Genomic DNA, 24,558 nt, shown 5'->3' with positions numbered 1-24,558 from the left:
ATCATATGACCCCCTATGAGCAGCACTTTGGTGACAGTGGGAAGGAAAAACTCCCTTTTAACAGGAAGAAACCTCCGGCAGAACCTCTGCCCTTTAATTGTTTCCCATTCAGTAAAACCCTTCTCCTGTGTTTGCAGAAGTTCCCGCCCGTGTTCTCCCTGTGTTCTACGTCCATTTCTCCGCCCTCGGGCCTCCCTCAGTTCCTGCGAATGATTTCTGTTAGACCCAGTCTTGTTTAAGTTCCTTTTCCTTTCAATAAATTGTACATAGTTCGAGCAATTGAGTCTGCTCTTGAGTCCACTGCATCCTTGTTTGTGACATGTTATCCATGATTGTCCTTATCTTGGACAACATCTGCCTCTCAGACACCGCCCTAACGGAGTCCAGCTCCATCCCCACAACATTACTGGCCTTGTGATCAGTTTATTTAGTCTGTTGGCATCTGTGACCCTCAGCCTGCTGCCCCAGCATGCAACAGCACAGAGGACAGCACTGACCACAACAGAGATACAACAAGAAAACACCAATTAGTAGGTATAGTGAAAACTTCTGTTTACGTGTGTTAGTCACTTGGCTATGATAGTAAACAGTAGAGACTGATGTAGCTGACTGAAGCTTTTGGACTGTTCAGCACAATATTAATTAGTCATCGTCAGTTGTTGATTTGTCCTATCTGCATACTATGCATACTCTGTCTCTCTTACTTCAATTCAATATGGTTCCAATAACAGTTTTTACAGTAAAATATGTTAATGTACAATCCTTAATATATTTTGTGTGTGGGCGTGGGGTGGGTGGTGGGGTGGAGGGGCACCAGAGGGGGTGTTCACCCAGGGCACCAAACAGGCTAGGACCGCCACTGCCAGATGTCTTTCATGTTGAAACTATAATTTTGCAGAAGATTGACTAATGTGCATCTTAATTTAACAAATGTTCTTACTCTGTCGTTTAATATGAGAACGCCCTGTAAAAATTTGTTGGAATTTTGAAGACAAAGTAACATTTAGAACAATACGGCACAAAACCTTATGACATAAAAAGCTGCTGGACTTACTGAAGAGGCGCTGTGTCAGTTTTGTAACTGAGAGTTGTGAACAGTGCTATCATGACATCATAGCTTATGTACAGTGGGGCAAAAAAGTATTTAGTCAGCCACCGATTGTGCAAGTTCCCCCACTTAAAATGATGACAGAGGTCAGTAATTTGCACCAGAGGTACACTTCAACTGTGAGAGACAGAATGTGAAAAAAAAATCCATGAATCCACATGGTAGGATTTGTAAAGAATTTATTCGTAAATTAGGGTGGAAAATAAGTATTTGGTCACCTCAAACATGGAAAATCTCTGGCTCTCACAGACCTGTAACGTCTTCTGTAAGAAGCTTTTCTGTCCCCCACTCGTTAAAAGTATGAATGGCACCTGTTTGAACTCATCATCTGTATAAAAGACACCTGTCCACAGCCTCAAACAGTCAGACTCCAAACTCCGCCATGGCCAAGACCAAAGAGCTTTCGAAGGACACCAGGAAAGTATTGTAGACCTGCACCAGACTGGGAAGAGTGAATCTACAATAGGCAAGCAGCTTGGTGTGAAAAAATCAACTGTGGGAGCAATCATCAGAAAATGGAAGACATACAAGACCACTGATAATCTCCCTCGATCTGGGGCTCCACGCAAGATCTCATCCCGTGGGGTCAAAATGATCATGAGAACGGTGAGCAAAGATCCCAGAACCACACGGGGGGACCTGGTGAATGACCTGCAGAGAGCTGGGACCAAAGTAACAAAGGTCACCATCAGTAACACACTACAACGGCAGGGAATCAAATCCCGCAGTGCCAGACGTGTTCCGCTGCTGAAGCCAGTGCATGTCCAGGCCCGTCTGAAGTTTGCCAGAGAGCACATGGATGATACAGCAGAGGATTGGGAGAATGTCATGTGGTCAGATGAAACCAAAGTAGAACTTTGTGGTATAAACTCAACTCGTTGTGTTTGGAGGAAGAAGAATACTGAGTTGCATCCCAAGAACACCATACCTACTGTGAAGCATGGGGGTGGAAACATCATGCTATGGGGCTGTTTTTCTGCCAAGGGGACAGGACGACTGATCCGTGTTAAGGACAGAATGAATGGGGCCACGTATCGTGAGATTTTGAGCCAAAACCTCCTTCCATCAGTGAGAACTTTGAAGATGAAACGAGGCTGGGTCTTCCAACATGACAATGATCCAAAACACACCGCCCGGGCAACAAAGGAGTGGCTCCGTAAGAAGCATTTGAAAGTCCTGGAGTGGCCTAGCCAGTCTCCAGACCTCAACCCCATAGAAAATCTGTGGCGGGAGTTGAAAGTCCGTGTTGCTCGGCGACAGCCCCAAAACATCACTGCTCTCGAGAAGATCTGCATGGAGGAATGGGCCAAAATACCAGCTACTGTGTGTGCAAACCTGGTAAAGACCTATAGTAAACGTTTGACCTCTGTTATTGCCAACAAAGGTTATGTTACAAAGTATTGAGTTGTATTTTTGTTATTGACCAAATACTTATTTTCCACCCTAATTTACAAATAAATTCTTTACAAATCATACCATGTGAATTCATGGATTTTTTTTTTCACATTCTGTCTCTCACAGTTGAAGTGTACCTCTGGTGCAAATTACTGACCTCTGTCATCATTTTAGGTGGGGGAACTTGCACAATCGGTGGCTGACTAAATACTTTTTTGCCCCACTGTACATGCTTTTCAGGAAGAGAATATTTAAATGAGTCACACAAATGTAAATTAAAAATTCTGTGGTACAAAATTTACTTTGCAAACTGTACAATATATAATGTGGAAACAATAATGTCTTTTGCTACAAGGAGATAAAATTGTTAGCAGGGAGAGATGTTAGATGAGATGGCTCAGGACCCAAACTGTCCTCAAACTCTGTGTTGAACCTCAGTAAGTGTTTTAGGTTGACCCTGAAATATTACTGCTCCACAATAAAACTGATTCGAATTTACTTGAACTGAGCAGAAATGAACTGAACAAGTGCACAAACATCCTGCATTGGATCTAAATCTTGGCTGCATCTTTGTGTCATGGCTCCCTGTCTCTGGTGGTAGGTCTACTCTGTTCTTCCTCTCATGCCAGCTGTCTGGCTCCACCACTTTCTCCTCTGCCTCTTTGGCCCCTTGTGAACTGTGTACAAAAATTGATTAGTTTAATTAGTCCAGTCGTTATCTGTCATTGGAGTGCGCTACACCATAACAGGCCCAGAGGAAATGGTTGATGGAAGGGTGGAAGGCAGTAAGGGGTGTGTGTGCGTGGAGGTGCATTTATATGGTGGAGAGATAAGAACGGCTCCTGTACATTGTGTCCAAGAGAGAGAAAGGAAGAAGAAAGTTAATAAAGAGAGCAAGAGCAATGAATATGAGGATCGAGATAAATAAAAATAGTTAGAGGAAGAAAGAAGGGAGTGGTAAGATTAGGGGAACAGCAGGAGATGCCAACAGCATTCTGAACATCTGTTTACGCTCTACGGATTTCTGAGAACACATAAATATGGACAGTATTTCCCAACATGCTACAGTGTTGGAAGGCAGGCCAGCTGTTCTATTCATCATCGATTAATATTACTTACCACCACTGCAAAAGAAAAAAATGAAAGCAAAAAACTAAATAACACTTGAATCAAGTATAATTCTTTATGGGGGTAGGTGGGAGTGTAGGGGTAAGATTTTTATGACAAGTGTCAAATTTACACCAAGAGAAATATGTAGGAATGTGTGTAGAAAGGAAGCCTGGGTTTTTGGATTAACCTCCTGTCACTCCAGTAAAAGACAAGAGACGTAAATGACTGGTGGCAATGCAAAATAATTACACTTGTGGTCCAGCAAGGACATTTAGTCTTGCCCCCAGTAGCAGAAAGCAATCAGTTTGCTTTGGAAGGAGCTGAAATGCAATAAATACTCTAATGCAAATGTCTGAGCACAAAGCATTCAGCTGGAGAAAAAACAATGTGCATTAATATTTCAAGACTAGACAGCAAAACAACAGTGAGAACTGTGCATTGCATGAGGCAATTTAAAGGCCGGTTTCCCAATCGTGTTATGTCTGGGTGGCTGCTCTATGGTTTGCTATTGTTGTTCCTGCAGTTTAGAGGTAATTAATCATCTAAATATTTAGTGGTTTTAACTTTATTACTGAATTAGACTCTAAGGGTTTGGAGCAAACTTGTAATTGGGCTTAAAGGAAAGCTTCTGCTTCTATGGCACCAACTTTAGCTGTGAACACTCTTGTGAGTCATTAGTGGCGAAGTGCTTTTCACAGAAGGAAAACCACACGGTAACGATTCACTACAGTTCAATAAAAAAAATCAAGAAGCCAGATTAATTTGTTTGAATTACAATACAAAGTAAAATAGCAAGTGTTAATGTAATATATGCAAGCTGTTTATCACCTCTACACTACACAATGACCTGCAGTAATGTGGAAATACTTGAACCATTTATGTTTAAAAGAAAAAAATGGTTTGGTATAAGATTGGACTATTACTTGGGTAGTAATCTGTTACTAATGTACACAATGAAGTATGCAACTAATCATTAGCTGACAAGTCAAATGTTGCAATACTCACCTTTCCCTGGTTATCTCCTCTGTGGGATGTGGAGGATAAAAAAATAAAAGCAGCTCAATTACTGTCATGGCCCTGTGCCTCCCCGGCTAGCCCAGTCTGGCTACAAGTGTTTTTGTCTCCATTGACCCTTCTCTCTTCCCTCTCGCGCTCAGCGCACCACTGGGGCGGAGTTCTCTGTGGGCTCCCGCCCCTGGCTCCCGCACCTGCATACAATTTCCTGTGATCAGCGCTCACTCTAGCTCGGTACTTAAGGAGGTGGCTGGAGGTGCCTCGTCGCTGGATTATTGTGTAACTCTTGTTAGTGTTCTCTAGCCTCTTCGAGTAATATTCACAAACCATTCTCTTGTCTCTGTGTTAGATTCTACCCACCTGCCTGAGGACTTCCTACCCCTGCTTAGTTGAGAGTGGGTGAGTCGGCGTGGTGCGAGCTGACAGGAGGAGTGCCCTCGTGACCCTTGGAACCCCCTGGACCCGTTCCCCGCACTTGTAGATGTTGCACTTGGTGACTGTGGAAAAATAAACAACTCTTGTGATTTCAGTCTGTGCTAGTCCTTTCTGCGTGTGTGACAATTACCTCTTTAAGGATCTATAAGGAAACAAAGTAACAGGTGAGGGTTTTTTTAATCAAAGTATAGTATATTTAATATATGTTAATGTGTAAAAAATACACATCTTCATATATATATATTTATTCCCCTCTCGCCCCTGCGGGCGGTTTATCTTTCAAGCTCGGGTCCTCTACCAGAGGCCTGGGAGCTTGAGGGTCCTGCGCAGTATCTTAGCTGTTCCTAGGACTGTGCTCTTCTGGACAGAGATCTCTGATGTTGTTCCTGGGATCTGCTGGAGCCACTCGCCCAGCATGTGAGTCACTGCCGATCACCACTGGGACCACCGTTACCTTCTCCCTCTACATCTTCTCCAGCTCTTCTCTGAGTCCTTGGTATTTCTCCAGGTTCTCGTGTTCCTTCTTCCTGATGCTGTCATTGGGTGCATCTATCATTATGGTCGTCTTCTTCTGTTTGTTTATCACCACTATATCCGGTTGGTTAGCCACCACTATTTTGTCCATCTGTATCTGGAAGTCCCACAGGATCTTAGCTCGGTCATTCTCCACCACTCTTGGGGGCATTTCCCATTTTGACCTTGGGACTTCCAGGTTATACTCGGCACAGATGTTCCTGTACACTATGCCGGCCACTTGGTTATGGCGTTCCATGTATGCCTTGCCTGCTAGCATCTTGCACCCTGCTGTTATGTGCTGGATTGTCTCTGGGGCATCTTTACACAGCCTGCACCTGGGGTCTTGCCTGGTGTGATAGACCCCAGCCTCTATGGATCTTGTACTCAGAGCTTGTTCCTGTGCTGCCATGATTAGTGCCTCTGTGCTGTCTTTCAGTCCAGCTTTGTCCAGCCACTGGTAGGATTTCTGGATATCCGCTACCTCCTCTATCCGCCGGTGGTACATACCGTGCAGGGGCCTGTCCTTCCATGATGGTTCCTCCACTTCCTCCTCATTCTTGGGTTTTTGCTGCCTGAAGTATTCACTGAGCTTGCTGTCAGTTGGGGCCATTTTGCTGATGTATTCTTGGATGTTCGTTGTCTCATCCTGGACTGTGGTGCTGACACTCACCAGTCCCTCCTTCTTTCCGCTTAGCGTACAGCCTCAGGGTGCTGGACTTTGGCCAGCTTATTATCCCAGCAGGGTACCTGATCACAGGCAGGGCGTAGGTGTTGATGGCCCGGATCTTGTTCTTACCGTTCAGCTGACTCCTCAGGACTTGCCTGACCCTCTGCAGGTACTTGGTGGTTGCAGCTTTCCTAGCGGCCTCTTCATGGTTCCCATTCGCCTGCGGGATCCCCAGCTACTTGTAGCTGTCCTCTATGTCTGCAATGTTGTCTTCTGGTAGTTTGATCCCCTCAGTTCTGACTACCTTGCCTCTCTTCGTTATTATCCGACTACACTTCTCGAGTTCGAACGACATTCCGATGTCATTGCTGTATATCCTGGTGGTGTGGATCAGTGGATCGTTGTCTCGTTGTATGTATGACATCCATGTACAGGAAGTGGCTGACAACTACTCCATTCAGTAGTCGGTATCCGTAGCCTTCTGGGGGTATTAGTGACTGGACCCGGACATACAGATTGTCTATGGGGATGGTGAATGTGTGTACAGTGTCCATTTCTGTGTGTCTCCATGTTGGATGTGTGTGTGTTTGTGCATGTGTGCGTGAGGGATGGAATGTATGCTTGTTTGTGTATGTTTATGTGTGAGGTCAGGTCTTAGGCTCCGCCTCTCTCTTAGGACATCTCAGGCTCCCACAGATGTGGGGCCTATTTCCCCCACCACATTCCCTGCCAGTGGCCACCCACTGGTGAATTGGTTGCTCTCAGTCTCCGGGGCAGGGTGCTCAGGTGCGTACTGGCTTGCTCCACATGGCTGATTGGCAGGGCCTGGGCCCCATAACTCTGGATCTCTGGGGCTGGAGCTCAATCTGCTTTGGTTTAGCCAGCTGCAGGCGGAGCAGGTTCATCTCCGCAGCTCCCTGGGGCAGCTGGGTGACCCCTCTAGATGTCTGGGGCCTGAGTCTCCCCCATGCCTTCTTCAGGTCCTGGGGGGTGGGGCTGTGGCTCCCCACACCCACTAATAGACACATGGAGAAACTTCATGAACACAAGTGCGCCACCGTGGAACTGGGCGTTGGGAAGCACATCTGTAACCGGAAGGTCGCCGGTTCGATCCCCGGGCTCTCTGTCCTGGTCGTTGTGTCCTTGGGCAAGACACTTCACCTACCGCCTACTGGTGATGGCCAGAGGGGCCGATGGCGCGATATGGCAACCTCTGTCAGTCTGCCCCAGGGCAGCTGTGGCTGCAACCGTAGCTGCCTCCACCAGTGTGTGAATGTTAGAGTGAATGAATAGTGGCATTGTGAAATGTGAAAGTGGACAGGTGTTCAGAACAACAGTTAATCAGGTAGCACAGTATTGTCCAGAAGTAATGTAGGCCACTGAGCAACACAGTATGTCCACTAACTGTACTGTGAACATGGATGTATACTTACTTGCACATACTCGTAACGTAGGTCTTTGTGTCACGCAGAGTTGCGCTCAAAGGGAACCCTATCCGCGTCTTTTAGTGCCAGAGAACTCGGTCTATTGTGGCCAAGCTGACATCGTTAATGCTCTCAAAGTTGACATTATCGGCAATGACTTTGTCTCTGATCTCCCGGAGTCTGATGAGGTTGTTCCCACGAACCATATCCACAATGAGGGTTTCTTGTGCCGCTGTGAATATGGCAACCCTCCCACCTCTATGTGGCATTCTTTCAACTCTAAAGAAAGAAACACGTGTTGTCACATGTGTTACCATACAGTCACAACTGATGTGAAACCAATAGACTACTTTCACAGGTTTGTAAAACTATATTGTGACAAAGAAAGCAATCGAGTACAATACCTGTTGTGTTGTCTGAATGCCCTGATAATGGTGGCCACGGTGAACCTCCTCAGGTTTGGACGGACTCTTAGTCCTGCTTCAGCCATTGTCATGCCATGGACGATGACACGGTCAATGACTGTTGCTCGCATCTCGTCCGTAATGATGGTGCGAGGTTGTCTTGCTCTCCCTCCTGGACCTTCTCCTCTCCCATGTTGGCCTCCTCCTCTTTCTCGTTGGCCTGCTCCTCTTCCTCCTGTCATTTGAACTCCTCTTCCTCGTTGGCCTGCTCCTCTTCTTCTAGGGCCAGCTCTTCTCCCTCCTCTGCATCGAATTCCTCTTCCCCTGACTCTGCCTTCATCCATGGTGTTCAGGCATCTTCAGCATACTGTGCACTCTGAACTTGCTTTTATACATGTGGTCACAGCATTAGCAACAGATGTCTTCAATTTTGAGTCGTTGTGTGTAATGAATGACGCCAGGTGTGTTCATTGTGTTCAAATATTGCTGACTGTGGCAAGCATGTTGCATCACATGAGCTTTCATTTGAGAATATGAGCAGAATTCTTTTGCAACTTGTGTTTTAGGAAAGCTGTGTTTAGATTTATGACAACGGAGGATTGTGTTCTGTGAATTGTGTCTTCATGTGACATGTGTTTATGATATTGGTAAATGATGGCTAGATTTAGTAAATGTGTTTAGACAACTGGTCATTTGGTTTAGAGGATTGGCTTTTGTGTTTTAGCATTTGAGAAAAACTGTAATAAGGAGGTGGCAGATGGAATCAACAGGATGAACAGCGTTGGTAGGGATGCAATTGAATTACAATATTCACATGTAGGTAAAGGTAGTGTGAGTGTGTGTATGTGTGGTCATCTGTAAACAGAAAGAACAAATATTTTATTAACCACTATGGATAGCAGTATACTCCTTATACAATACTGTGGGTTTCCAGCTTAATGTTTTACAATCTGCCATAACCATATGGCCACTAGATGGCGCCCTGAGACCATAAATGAATTTCCGGCCCGTATATACATAGTTACATCCACCTACAACTACAATCCTTGACAGTAAGTCATGTATGAAATGAAATATTGGCTGAAACCAGGGCTGCCTGTAGTAGGCCAAAAAAACGCATCTTAGCGATAGCAGCGGGACTAGCTTCTTACTTAGCAAATAACACAGATGAAGTTAAACAAGCATCAGTCTTGTCCTACAATACTCACATGGTAAGCACGCACATACATGCATGCACGTCTTTTGTGCATCTGGCCCAAACAACCAACCTCGCACTACAAGCAGCTTCCGCAGCGCCTGTCTACAGTCAAAGGACATATGCCCCTGTACAAGCCACACTTGACGACGTGTCTTCGGAGATGGAGGAGGATGCTGTTTTCACCACCTATGATCACACCTCCTAAGTATAGGAGGCAAGTGTGCAGTTGGACGTAGGGAGGTACAGTATCTGGGGTACCCCCAGTATCTGGGGGTACTGGGGGTAAGTAGTACCTCCCTACTACTCCCTACCCCAGATACTGTACCTCCCTACGTCCAACAATCCCATGAAACTTTATTTTTCTGCTGTATAGTTTTTTGTATCTGGGAGTACCCAGTATCTGGGGTACTGGGGGTAAGTAGTACCTCCCTACGTCCAACTGTACTGGGGGTAAGTAGTACCTCACGTCCAACTGCACACTTTTTGGCATTTCTCTATGAGTTCTGCCTGCCTCAGAGACTTGAAGACCATGGTCAGCCGCTCTGCATATGTGCTGCCCCAGTGTCAATGTGGATGATGGCATCATGCAGGTAGGCAGCATATGCAGCATGCGGATGTGGCAGCCGGTCCATAAGATGTTCGGCAGTGGTGGGGGCTCTCACCAAGCTGAAAAGAAGTGAGACTAAGGTGAAGTGGAGAAGGCTCTGGAGAGAAGGGAATCTGCCAATAGCCCTTGGTTAAATCTAGTGTTGTGAAAAGCAATATGTCATTTTTTTAACCAGGGTCACCAGAGAAGCACTTTCAGCTCCATGCTTTAAGGAGGTTGATATTATATCATATTATATCATGAATGAACTTACAATTTATGGGTGTTATTAGTGTTATTCACATGCTCCACCAACTCATCACTCTCAGGGTGGTAGGGCATTATACCTATGCACTCAGATGAAATGGCCTGAGGAGGTCCTTTCCAATTAGCTCAAAAGGGACCTCTATTAACAGTAAAAGGCGCAAAGTTGCTTTTGGAATGGTAGGTTGGTTTACCAGTGGACATCGGCGCACATCAACCTGAATGCCTGGCCAGTGATTCATTCCAGAGCTTTTTCATATCCCATGTGAACTAAAGTGCTGACTGGAAAATTATTTTCGGTACCTACAACTGGGTGTTCTCTTCCTACATCCGAGTGTCATGACGCACTCGATATAACCTCTCATTAAAAAATGTGGAAGTGACAGTGTTGGGTCAGGGCACACCATTTGATGATCATGAGACTGCTCTTGTGGGAAATCTTCAGTGGAGTAAATTTTCAGGACTGGGCAATTCTGGTGAAAATGTCCCAGTCACCTGCACCTCCAGCACATCTGCTCTGGCACTCATGCTGCTCCCAGTGAGAGGGGGCCAGTGTCTGCAGCTGCTGGGAGCTGTGGGGCTATAGTAGGGTTAGTGGATAACCTCAAACGCTGCCCCACAACAGCAGGCCAAGGTGGAGATGCCATTCTCAGGATTCTCCTCGGCGCTGAGACGGGCCCTCTCTCTGGCTGTCCCACCCAGTCGTCCTCTGGCTGTGCCTGGTCTCAGGTAACCCATGCTACTGTCACTGCTGGCAGCCCTTCTACGAACTGCTGCCGGACAGTTTGCTCCAGAGATGAATGGTTTTGGAAGTGGTAATGTGCTTCTTATGATTTGCTGATCAAACTGGAAGACAAACACAACAAATAAAGAATACAATGGAGAGAAATTTACAGCTAAAATGGTAAGCCCTGAACATGTATTTCATGTTCATTATAGATTCTGCAAATAATTGCAGTTCCATGGAAAATATGGTTGTTTATGCAGATTAAATCATTGGTATTGAGTGTTATCATCCTGCTAGGGTTCAGAATCAGAATATTAGGCTACCTGTAGCCACAGTCATTTATCACTTTACTAGCTTAAGTAACTAATGAAAGGTAGTTACAAAAAAATCAAGACAACCTCCCCCCTAAACAACATGAAACATGTGTTTATTGTTAGAGGGAAAACCAGCACACCGCAGACCACAGCCTCTCTGTGTGAGGATCTAAACGTATTCTACGCTAGATTCGACACAGCGAACACCATGAGACCGGACAGTGTGCGCACACTGTGTCTGAGGAGGATGTGCGGAAGTGCTTCAGGAAGGTGAACGCACGCAAAGCTACTGGTCCGGAAGGGATTCCCGGCCGCGGCCTCAAGTTATGCGCGGCTCAGCTGGCTGGAGTGTTCACGCACATCTTCAACCTTTCCCTCTCTCTGTCTGTAGTCCCAGCCTGCTTCAAAATGGCCACCATCGTCCCTGTACCCAAATCCTCCACCATCTCCTCATTGAACGACTGGCGACCTGTAGCCCTGACCCCCATCGTGAGCAAATGCTTCGAGAAGCTGGTCAGGGACTTCATCTGCTCTGCACTACCCGACTCACTGGACCCTCTACAGTTCGCATACCGCCACAACAGGTCCACTGATGATGCCATAGCCCTGACACTACATACTGCCCTGTCACACCTGGAGAAGAGAGACACGTATGTGAGAATGCTGTTTGTAGATTACAGCTCAGCATTCAATAACATCGTTCCCTCGAAGCTGGACAGGAAACTGCAGGATCTAGGACTGAGCAGCTCCCTCTGCAACTTCCTGTCTGACAGACGCCAAGTGGTCAGACTGGGCAGCATCACCTCATCCCCCATCACACTGAACACTGGTGCTCCACAGGGGTGTGTACTGAGCCCTCTCCTGTACTCACTCTACACCTACGACTGCACAGCCACTAACAACTCCAACATCATTGTGAAGTTTGCGGACGACACTACAGTGGTGGGTCTTATCACCAATGGTGATGAGACGGCTTACAGGGAGGACGTCAGCGCCCTGACCCACTGGTGTCAAGACAACCATCTCACCCTCAACGTCGCAAAGACTAAGGAGTTGATAGTGGACTTCCGGAGGTGCAGAGAAGTACACACCCCCATCACCATCAGCGGCGCTGCTGTGGAGAGAGTGAGCAGCTTCCGGTTCCTTGGTGTACATCTGGCTGAGGATCTTACGTGGTCAGTACACACAAACAAAACAGTGAAGAAGGCGCAGCAGCGCCTCTTCTTTCTCAGGAGACTGAAAAGATTCGGCATGAGCCCCCGCATCCTCAGGACCTTCTATCACTGTGCCATTGAGAGCATCCTCACTGGATGCATCACCACCTGGTATGGCAACAGCACCGCCTACAACTGCAAAGCTCTCCAGCGAGTAGTGCGGTGCTCTGAACGGATAATTGGAGGTGAGCTTCCCTCCCTCCAAGACATCTACAGGAAGCGGTGCCTGAGGAAAGCAGGGAGGATCATCAAGGACTCCAGTCACCCCATCCATAAACTGTTCAGACTACTTCCATCAGGAAGGAGGTTCTGCAGCATCCAGTCCCGAACCAGCAGACTGAGAGACAGCTTCTTCCACCAGGCCATCAGACTGCTGAACACGTCATAGACACCTCAGCTTCACTACTGGAACTTTAACATTATGCACTCCATACTGTACAGTAATGCCACTGTTTTGCACATATTCAACTCTGTATATTTTATTTTATATATTTCATTTATTGTTTACTCTATTTAATTTGTAAAATATGTGTACACACACACACACACACACACACACACACGTAGAAAAATATTTAGTATACACATCCAGAAATGCATATACTATTATATATTGTACATATATTTATTAGTTTCAGATGTAGCCATTCTTGTATTTTGCTTGTTTACATTATTGTATTTTGCACAACTCTGTTGCTTGTGAAGCTCGCACACAAGAATTTCACTCACATGTGCTGTACCAATGTACCTGCACATGTGATGTGACAATAAAAGTGATTTGATTTGATTTGATTTGATTTGATTTGAGATAACAGATTTGTAAGTTGTTTTTCTGCAAATTGCTCAGTAACTAAGACCTAAGAAAATTTCTCTAGATCCACTCCTGTTCTTAAGTAGGCTAGATGATGCAAAGGGGTTTTCTTAACCAAGGAAAGAAATGTGAAATCCTCCCCTTTTGTTTCTTTCTGTGGCTTTGGACAGCTTTCAGATTTGCTAGACAGGTCACCCTTAGCTGAAGTCAAATACTGTGCTTCAGACCTCATTCAACATCACCATCTATGTCATCATCTGCTAATTATATCATTACATGCATGTACATTATAGGTATTTAATGCATGGCACATTACCCTCTTTGACCCCCCTCTTTTAATTGATAAATGTGTTGTAGCTTCATAGACACTCCTCGTATAAGCGAGCCTGTGAGTGCAGTATCATATGTCCCTGTGTGAGTCTGTGTCACACTCAAGTAAAGAGAAGGGTCATGCTGGTTTCAGCATTTCCCTGAGGGAATCGAGTCAAAGGGCTGGGCCTGGTGAGCTGCAGCTTTAGCTCCCTGCATCTGAATAATTCACTGAACATCATGCCATCCCCTCTACTTCAGTGGTATTAGACAAGCAGAATAAATGTCAAATACTGCAGACACAGAACAGAGAAGAGATACAGAGCTAGCAGATTAGTAATGCTCAGATTTTCATGTCTTTGTGTATGCTCATAACTAGCTAAGTTGTCCCTGGCTCGACAGCTATCTTTGGGCAACATCTGTCAGGGAGAAAAGGGTAAACAACAGCTAGACTTAAAAAAGGAAGATGGTGGGAAGAGATGGCAGCATTCAAAAGAAACAGAGTGGAAACATTTTACTAATCTCTCTTGCCAGACCAAAAGCAGAAAATTGGTCATGAGAAATGAAAACCAGGCCATGCAGGCATCCCCTCGGATACTAGCTTTCAAATGACGGCCTTGATCTTTCTTAATATGGTCTAATGGTGCTTGCAGAGTGATTCAGTTTCTGGACTTGGGCCCTGACTGCTCAGCGGTAAACCGTGATGCACTGAAGAGCAACTGAAGGCTCAAGTTAACCTCATTACCAAACAGTTCGTCTTACATAACAGTTTCAACAATGACACAGGCTGGAGCAGCGACTCTACAGCCCGAATGAGAAAATGCTTTTAGCCCTTTATTCTGTCACACATCATTTTGAATTTGAGTAAACAAAGAACCCAGAAAGTTCAGGGAACAATTAAATTGCTTCATTGACACTGATGGAAGCTCATCAGTAAATACCTCGGGGGACAGATATGTCACTATCTGCTCTCTTGTCACATCACCTGTCAGTATAAATGCAGCTAACCTCCTGGTTGGGTCCAAACAGGGATCCCTGTAATTGGCACTTGTTATCTTGGTTAAACATCAGAGGAAGAGAGGTGTGTTCAAGTAAACATTCACACACACACACACACACACACACACACACACACACACACACACACACACACACACACACACACTAACTGAAAGAGTGCAGTTGATACCCAAAGGGAGATGTCCAAAAACCACCACCACTTGTGGTATGTTTGATAGGTTGCTATCAAATTATATTTGTGCAAAAGTAGTACATGAAATAAAACATAATAACGAGCAAATGATTTCATTTTACAGGCTCAGGTATTCATTGCTCACATTCCTGGCATTAAATCCAACAACTCACAGGAGAATTCAGCAGCCAAACACACAGAAGTCATCAAGCACATGAGAGTCTCTGCTCAGCGAGTGCTGCAGGAAACTGACACACTCACAGGTGGCTCTGCTGTCAAAGATGAATCCTCTTTGCTTTCATCAATCTGACTTTTAAGAGTAAAGTCAGTTTCTGAATTCTCTGTATTCCTGTCCCATTAGTCTGTTTTATAATATCACACACCTTATTATGATTTTTTTTAAATGACAACAAGCAGAATTATGCCTAAGAAAAAGAAATTAATCAAACATATTTTTTTCCAAAATATTACGTTTGCTTAGTTTTTGTAGACAAATATGTGTAAAATGTGCTTTTGTTGCTGCCAGATGTCACTCTCTTAGCAGCTTTATTGAAACAGGTATTGAAGGGTAGAAAGTTATCGCATGTGGCAGGGCTTCAAAAACACTAAAACTAAAGGTTTCAAAGTCACAGCATGGGGTATTTGTTTACATGGATGTGTGTTGTTAATTAGACAGCTGTGTTGTAACAACCATAAGCTCCATAAGCTTCATGACAAATAAAGTGCCATCTGGATAAGCTGGGGAGAAAGTGAATTGGAGACCAGTTTGTCTGTGATTTTTACTGCTGCTAAACTGTATTCAGATACAAGGAAAAAACAGGAACGTTTGATTAAAGTTAACAGCATTCCCATTGAGACTCCCTTCTTTGTCGCCCAGTGCAGCATTCTGTTTTCCCTCAAACCAAAGGGAAATTTAGGGAATGCCAAGGGCTAGTGACATATACTGCTTGTTGTTAAGGTAGGTGGCAGTAAAGCATTGGCTTCAAGACACCAACATGGTGGAAGCCAAAAAGTTCATGCGAAAGCTTCATCACAATCTCACTTTTTAAGGAACTGCTTATGAAGCTAATGACCAGAGCACTAGATGCGGTGACCCCCAAAGCAAGGCGAGTGCTCCAGCAGATCCTAGGAACAACATCGGAGATCTCTGTCCAGAGAGTGCAGTCCTAGGAACAGCTAAGATACTGCAGGACCCTCAAGCTCCCAGGCCTCTGGTAGAGGATAAACCGCTCGCAGGGGCGAGCTGAGTGTTTTTTTTTTTAGTTTATATCCTTATATTTATGTATATTTATGATCTACTATAAGTGACCACTTGGCCGTAGTGAGAAGACATGCAGATTTACAGTATTTTTGGGACCATAAGGCGCACCGCATTATAAGGCACATTACGTGAAACAAAACATTCAGATAAGTCAAACTTTACTCAACTCATTCTTCTTGCTTCCTCCACTTCCGTACCATTGATTCATTAATGTTGAATCCTCTGGCAGCTGCTCTATTCCCATGTTGTTGCAGTATATGAATGACTAACCTCGTATTGTGGATGGATTATCTCAGTTGTTCTCCTGACTGAAGTTTGGTCCGTTTACAGCATCCTGCCATGCGACTGCATTTGTCTCTAACCATCAGGAACCCTCACGTTAACTTTTATCGAGTGGAAAAAAGTTGGCGTTCATCCTCCAGCTTCACTGTTTATGTTATGCTAACATAGCTGTGTCGCTAGCGATCACATAGCATATCATTATGTACCAGCTAGCCCAACTTCAGTAACCCTACAAACGTCACTGCTGTTTAGTTTTCTGTCTTCATTTATGTTGGAAGTGATAACAGAGCTGTACGTTTGAATTTTCTCAGAAATCTCTCAGTCAGAACATGGTATATCATGTTTAGGTGGAAACTAGCGAGCTAACTTCCTGCTAAATTCTAACTCTGTTAAATTTAATAAATTCTGTTTTCATGGATGCCTGGATGTTAAACTTAATTGTTACACCTGGTAAAGCAGCAACACTGATGATTTATTTAAAGATGAAAGAATTTGGACAGTTTTTAACTCTCAGTGATGCTGCAGTGTTCCTTTGACTTTGGGACCTGAAGCAGATGGAGTTTAGGACCCAGATTACTCAGCAAGGCTCCTGACTACGGTAGCCGTAACGCTCCAACAATCCATCAAGCGGTGCGGCTTCGTAGCAACCAAAGTCATACTAAAACATTTTTGACAGCTATTTGAGCGCCGTGTACTACATAAAATCTGTTCGAAGTCAGTAAGCAGAACCAGAATTCATACATAAGGAGCACCGGATTATAATGCGCACTGTCGATTTTGAGAAAATTAAAGGATTTTAAGTGCACCTTATAGTGGGGAAATATGGTAGTGTTGTGTTGAGGACCCAAAAGCAGACACAGGTAAACTTAGTCTGAGTCATTGCTTATCGGGCTAGTGTTGAACCAGAAGTTAAACAAAAATTTAAAGTAGAATTTAAAGGGGAAGACTGCAACTATGAATACAGAGAAGAGTGATGGGCAGAGAGAGGAAACACCTGGGGAATAAAACTAAAATTGAAAGTGGAAAACACGACTAGGGAAAGTAAAAATCAAGACTAAACACAAGGGATAGGGATTCTCAAAATAACTGAATGAGTGTAACATCACTAATGGAGACTTGACACAAAGCAGAACAATATAACATACAAAAATAGGGACCAAGAACAGAACTAATACACTAAGGGAAAAGAGAGACAAATATAAGCTCATAAAAACTGAGAAATAGATTTCTGTAAAGACAAATAGAAACATTAAAAACATCTCAAAATCACTGGGTAACAGACCCAGATCATACCAGGGAGGAGTGGAGTGGATAGTGATGGAAGAAGAAAAAAGAACATAGAAAGACAAGAAAAACAAAGCAAAATGTGAGTAGAACAGTGGAAAGTCATATTTACCCAGACTGAGCCCCTTAGGTCCAATCAGATTCTGTGTCATTCAAGCTGTGGAGACTTATGACAGGAAACAGCAGCAGTGTCTTAGTATAAACTCGTAGGCTTATTATTGAACTGCATCTGTAATAGACCATGCTATTTGTCCAAAGACTACACACATACACACACGGCCACAGTCAGAGATCCCTCAGAGCTGTGGTCATTGCTGTGTACATGCATGATTCACCATGTTAGTGATATTTTGATATCCTGCTGCTCTCACAAGATTACCAGCTTATCCTAGTCTGGCTTTGAGCAGTGTGTGTGTGTGTCTGTGTGTGTGTGTGTGAGAGCAGGCTGGCACTGAGGTTTCATCAGTAAATGTTGCGTTTATCTCTGTCACTGGTCTGCTAGGTTAGTCAGCAGTGGCTTGCTTAAGCTCCAGGTATAAGGAATACACACACAAGCTTTACAAACTCCTTTGACCACACAAACACACACACATACACACCACACACATTTTCACATGTCAGTGAGAACAGTGAATTGAGATAATGCTTTCCTTAGCACCTTACCTTACCCCAAACTATCAGATAAATGTCTAACCCCAACAATTTATCTTAAGCCTAACCATAACCAAGTTCAGGGGTGTCCAACTCCAGGCCTCGAGGGCCGGTGTCCTGCAGGTTTTAGATCTCACCCTGGGTCAACACACCTGAATCACATGATGAGTTCATTACCAGGCCTCTGGAGAACTACAAGACATGTTGAGGAGGTCAGTTAGCCATTTAAACCAGCTGTGTTGGATCAAGGACACATCTAAAACCTGCAGGACACCGGCCCTCACGGCCTGGAGTTGGACACCCCTGATCTACACAACCCCTGGCCTAGTTGTGACCCTAAAACCTCAAAAATGCCTTCAAACTCGAATTTCTAGGAGCAGTTTTATGCTGCTGCTTGCTAATGCTAAGTAAGCTGTCCAACATATGCTGAGTTTTAAACTTTATATACTAAACTTTTAACTAAATAAATACACACTCACCTCAAGCCATTACTAAAAACTGGCAAGGATTGAAGTTAGGGTAAGATTTAGAAATGCTTAAAAGAGCTGTCAAAATCAGTGATTGTTCATGCCTGATGGGAGGACGTGGTTCATCCTCCCATCAAAGAAACCTAATCCTCTTGCTTTTAAAATAATGTAGTACATAGAAATGTAATTAATAAAAATATTATACTTTACATTTCTACATTTCATGGGACTAATTCCATCACTACTACAATAGTCACCACACTGTTTATTTTTCTAAGACAGTTACTACCATCACACACTAATCATTTTCAATGTTTTTGTAATTTGCAGTAATTTAATTGTTAAATGTTAATTAACATTCATGAACCCTAATACTTTCTATCCTAACATCTCTAAAATTAAAAATATCCTGTCTCAGAGTGACGCTGAAAAACTAGTTCATGCATTTATTACTTCCAGGCTGGACGACTTCCAGGACATCCTCATTATTATCAGGATGTCCTAAAAACTCCCTGAAAAGCCTTCAGCTAATCCAAAATGCTGCAGCAAGAGTCCTGACAGGGACTAGAAAGAGAGAGCAGATTTCTCCTGTATTGGCTTCCCTTCATTGGCTTTCTGTTAAATCCAGAATTCAAAATCGTGCTCCTCACATACAAGGTCTTAACCCTTTAAGACCTACCATAGAACCAAGTCCGCCAGAGCTTACCTTTATATTTTTACATGCTGTAGTGCCATTTTTGGGAGCATTTCATGTTGCTATACATCAATACAACCACTTTAGCCCAAACTTTAATAATATTTATCCATTAAGTGCATAATAACTACACAAATTGCAAAAAAGTGCAATAAACTAAAAACAATGGAAAATCTTTTTTTTTAAACATATATTTCTAGTTAGAGAAATTTAAGAGGCTTATCCCTCAAAACTGTAAATACAAAAAAGCTGCACAAAATAGTCTGCAATAACAGGAAATTTTGAATGTCTTCATAGTTTTATTTTTGAGATACACCAATTTTTATATACTGCAGGAAAAACGAAAATAAATATTATAATGCGAATTTGCAAAAAGAAACAGCATATGCATCAAAATCAACTATTTCCAGCAGTGCAATTTGAGTTCTAAGCATCCCAGAAACTATGCAGAAAAGCACAAAGTCAAACATGACTTTTAAAAACACCAGTGTAGGCTTATAAGGCCACGAAGGTAAAAAACTACATTTTCCGTGAAAGTGACGTCACTTCAGGCAGGTAATGACGGACAAGCGATCGTTCGCGCTGACGTCTATTCCAACGTAGGAAGTGTTTTGAACAGCTGATCGGATTGGCAAAGCGTGTTTCTGGAATATTATGTTTTTGTTGCTGCAAGAGCTTTTTATACAATTTTTGCAAAGCTATATGTGGAAGGAAACCGTGACCTAGGGCACATTGATGACATAAAATGTAAGTACAACTCCTCTGGTTTCATATGCAAAAAAATTATTGCACTAGCTTATGCAGTTCTACAGGGGTTTAAAAATAGTTACGCAAAACGGAGTGTGCCCGCTCCGACCGGTTGTAAAGGGTTAAATAATCAGGCCCCATCTTATCTTAATGACCTTGTAGTACCATATCACCCTATTAGAGCACTTCGCTCTCACACTGCAGGCCTACTTGTTGTTCCTAGAGTATTTAAAAGTAGAATGGGAGGCAGAGCCTTCAGTTTTCAGGCCCCTCTTCTGTGGAACCAGCTTCCAGTTTGGATTCAGGAGACAGACACTATCTCTACTTTCAAGATTAGGCTTCAAACTTTCCTTTTTGCTAAAGCATATAGTTAGGGCTGGACCAGGTGACCCTGGATCCTCCCTTAGTTATGCTGCAATAGATGTAGGCTGGCGTGGGGATTCCCATGATGCACTGGGTGTTTCTTTTTCAGTCACCTTTTTAGTGAGTATGTGTTTATACACCTCTTCACTTTTACACTCAGCTCTCTCTTCACCACAACAGACCGGTACAGTGTCTACATCACTGCAGCCGCTGCACCAATCTGTCTGTTGATCTTCGGCTCCCTTCTCCCGTCACTCGTGGACAAGACCCCGAGATACTTAAACTCCTCCACTTGGGGCAGCAACTCGTCCCTGACCTGGAGTGAGCACTCCACCCTTTTCCGGCTGTGGACCATGGCCTCAGATTTGGAGGTGCTGATTCTCATTCCCACCGCTTCACACTCGACTGTGAACCATTCCAAGGTGAGCTGGAGGCCCTCACCTGAAGAAGCCAACAGAACCACATCATCTGCGAAAAGCAGAGATGAGATTCTGAGACCACCCAAGTGAAAGCCCTCCGCCACTTGGATGTGCCTAGAAATCCTGTCCATAAAAATTATGAACAGAATCGGTGACAAAGAACAGCCCTGGTGGAGTCCATCACCCACCAGGAACGAGTCTGACTTATTGCTGGCTATGCAGACTGAGCTCTTGCAACGGTCGTATATGGACTGAATGGCCCGTAGCAATGGGCCAGACTCCCCATACTCCCGGAGCACCCCCCACAGGACACCTCGAGGGACACGGTTGAATGCCTTCTCCAAGTCCACAAAACACATGTAGACTGGTTGGGCAAATTCCCATGCGCCCTCGAGTATCCTCAAGAGGATAAAGAGCTGGTCCAGTGTTCCGCGACCAGGACGAAAACCGCATTGTTCCTTCTGTATCTGAGGTTCGACTAATGGATGAACTCTCCTCTCCAGCACCCTGGCATAGACTTTCCCAGGGAGGCTGAGGAGTGTGATCCCCCTGTAGTTGGAACGCACCCTCCGGTCCCCTTTCTTAAAGATGGGGACCACCACCCCGGTCTGCCAGTCCAGGGATCCTTCAGGAACTCGGGGCGGACCTCGTCCACACCAGGGGCTCTGCCAACAAGGAGTTGTTTGACTGCCTCAGTGACCTTGCCCCCTCATCCTCAGACTCTGCTTCCTCTTCGGAAGACATGTCAGTGGTATTGAGGAGGTCCTTGAAGTATTCCTTCCACTGCCTGACAATTTTCTCAGTCGAAGTCAGCAGCGCTCCACCAGCACTATACACAGTGCAGGTAGAACTACGCTTTCCCCTCCTGAGATGCCTGATGGTTTGCCACAATCTCTTTGAGGCCGTCCGAAAGTCTTTTTCCATGGCTTCTCCGAACTCCTCCCACCGCCCGCGCCGCATTCCGCTTGGCCTGTCGGTACCTATCAGCTGCCTCCGGAGTCCCACAGGCTAACCAAGCCCGGCAGGACTCCTTCTTCAGCTTGGTGGCTCCCTTCACCTCAGGTGTCCACCATTTGGTTCGGAGGTTACCACCACGACAGGCACCAACTACCTTGCGGCTGCAGCTCCGTGCAGCAGCTACGGCAATGGAGGTGCTAAACATGGTCCATTCAGACTCAATGTCCCCAGTCTCCCTCGGAATGCTTTTGAAGCTCTGCCGGAGGTGTGCGTTGAAGATCATAAGTTAAACACTTGGGTTAAATGTAGGGGTAAGAATGGAAACAACTGATAGCTGTCAGTGATTGGAAAAATGTGTTCTAGTTATGATCAGTAAGCAGATCAGGAAATGAATGTATTAGGTTCAGTGGTGGGTAAAATGTTTGAGGTAGCCAAACTGATGAAAAAGACAATACATTTATTAACCCAAAATGCTTTAGATTGTCCTTTTTTGTATAATTCCACGTGTGGTAAATCTACAGATGAGAAATGTCCTTGGAAATGGGAGCTTTGTGTTTTCTCTCAGTGATTACAGATACTGTGTGTTCTAAAGAAGCATTCATGTGTGAGAGCTCTGCCTCCTTCTGACCACAACGCTAAAGGGCATGTTAAACACTAACAGGCTTAACAAAATAGCAGAAATTGACACACAGAGAATATGAATGGACTGGGCTCTGAGTAAATGTTACAGGAGTCAAATTGTGATGATTTCATAAATGTCAGAATATCTCTGAAGTGTTGCTGTTACATTGTGATTTGTCCCAGGAAAGACAATAATAATAAATAATTAGAGACAGAGTTGTAGTCATTGTTGATACATGTGCAGGCTGGCATGTATTTTCACTGGCTTGTGTGATCCAATATCCAAGAAAATCAACTTGTATTACAAATTAAAACCTGGACAGGTGCAGCAGACATTTCATCATCTGCTTGTCCACCTCCAATAGGAACAGATGTAAAATTGACAATGTGAGGAAGGCAAGCTTCTGGAAGATTGTTGATGCTCTGTACAATCTTCTTGAAAACCTTCGGCTTTGTATTCATCTTAATGTTACTTTGACAAGAAGCATCTACCTAAATAATGCTTATCCTGCTGGAGGATAAAACTTGCTGCAAAAAATGTTCTTGATTATACTACAGAGCATGTTAGGGGGCTGATCGCCAAATTCCTCAGATCTAAATCCAAAAGATTAAAGCAGTTCATCACACTGTTTCATAAACAAGACAAAATTCTGAGTTTAGCATTGAAACATGCATCAGTGAATATTTAATGCAAACACTTGTTCTTGACTAAATATCACGTCCTTTCAACCTATCTCTGATCAACTGCACAATAATATGAGGAGTTGTTGTAATAAGCACTGTGCATTAGCATTAGCATATGCTTAAAGGCAGATTATTAACATGTCACTGTGATATTAGGAAATATTTCCACTATTCAAAGGCAAAAGCACTGAAAAGGATTCTTCAGCGTGCTTTCCTTTGACTAACACACACACACACATTGATGTAAAAATTACTGCTGGAAACTTCTCAAGGTTGTAAATTAGGTGAACTTTTATTACTGAAGGTTTGTCCTCTCAGTAACAATGTAGCCTGAATGTAAGCAGGCTCTTAATTCGTTAGACGAAGTCTTTATTGACTTTAAACCAGCGTATCAACACATAGCTTTGAATTTGATGTTTAATTAATTACTATGTGCTTTGTTTGGTCTTCAGTATAATTTCTCCCTGAAATACAGTATAAAAAGTAGTATCTATCTGATCACTGTGTTCAGGGTTACTATGATCAGTAACATTTTCTGGACTAATATCCTTCACTAAAAATGTGGAAATTGAATCCTGGGCTGCTTGCAGTGTGGGTAAGACCTCCCACGTCATGGGATGTTAAGATTTGGTGATCTCTTTATGTGGCAAATTAATTCCTAAAATGAATATCCCAGGGCCATCCGCAAAGGCTTGCTCTCATGAATAAAGAGCATTTTCAAATACGTCTCCACCAACCTTAGAGCATATTCTTTTTTGAGAGGCATTCTTTATTTCTCTACCCCTTTCTCTCTGGTTTGAGGTCTGTCTTAATCAGGTAACTACACCACTTGCCATCGTAGCAGATAAATGGAGAGAACAGGAAGCTGACAAAGAGAACTTTATGGTCACCTCTGGATTTGTGCTTGTTAATGACCCAAGATGTTTAACAGTATCAACTGATGACCCCGCATCAGAGGACAGTGAGTGGTGGGTCTATCTGGCACAGGCCCACTGCTGGAACGAGACAATTGTACTACAACAGCAAAAGCAAGACGCAAGTCACCAAAGTTCTTTGTGTTATTTATGCACGAGGGAGAGAACTGGACGCCTTACATAGGTCTAGATGTGAACAAAGAGTACCTTGTCTTGTGACCCCCTGAACGATGTCCCTAAACCTGCTGGCCTGGAAGTCCAGCAGTTGATCTAAACAAAAGGCACTTATACTAAAACAGACATAGATGTGTTTATCATACCATAAAACAATAAAAGAAGGTACGACCTCTCTCATGACCCCAGGATCTGTGTGTGCATGCCAGTACACTCTGGAATGCACACAGAGTCTTCGCAGACTACTAAGGATTAGAGATGTCACGATACCACTTTTTTATGTCCGATACCGATATCATAAATTTGATATGAATCCGATATAGTGTGTTTTAATCAATAAAACTGTTTTTTT

The sequence above is a fragment of the Simochromis diagramma genome, unplaced genomic scaffold (genome assembly GCF_900408965.1).
Source record: "Simochromis diagramma unplaced genomic scaffold, fSimDia1.1 OVJJ01000585.1, whole genome shotgun sequence".
NCBI classification, from domain to species: domain Eukaryota; kingdom Metazoa; phylum Chordata; class Actinopteri; order Cichliformes; family Cichlidae; genus Simochromis; species Simochromis diagramma.
The sequence above is the reverse complement of the archived record's forward strand: the minus strand, read 5'-3'. Positions refer to the sequence as shown.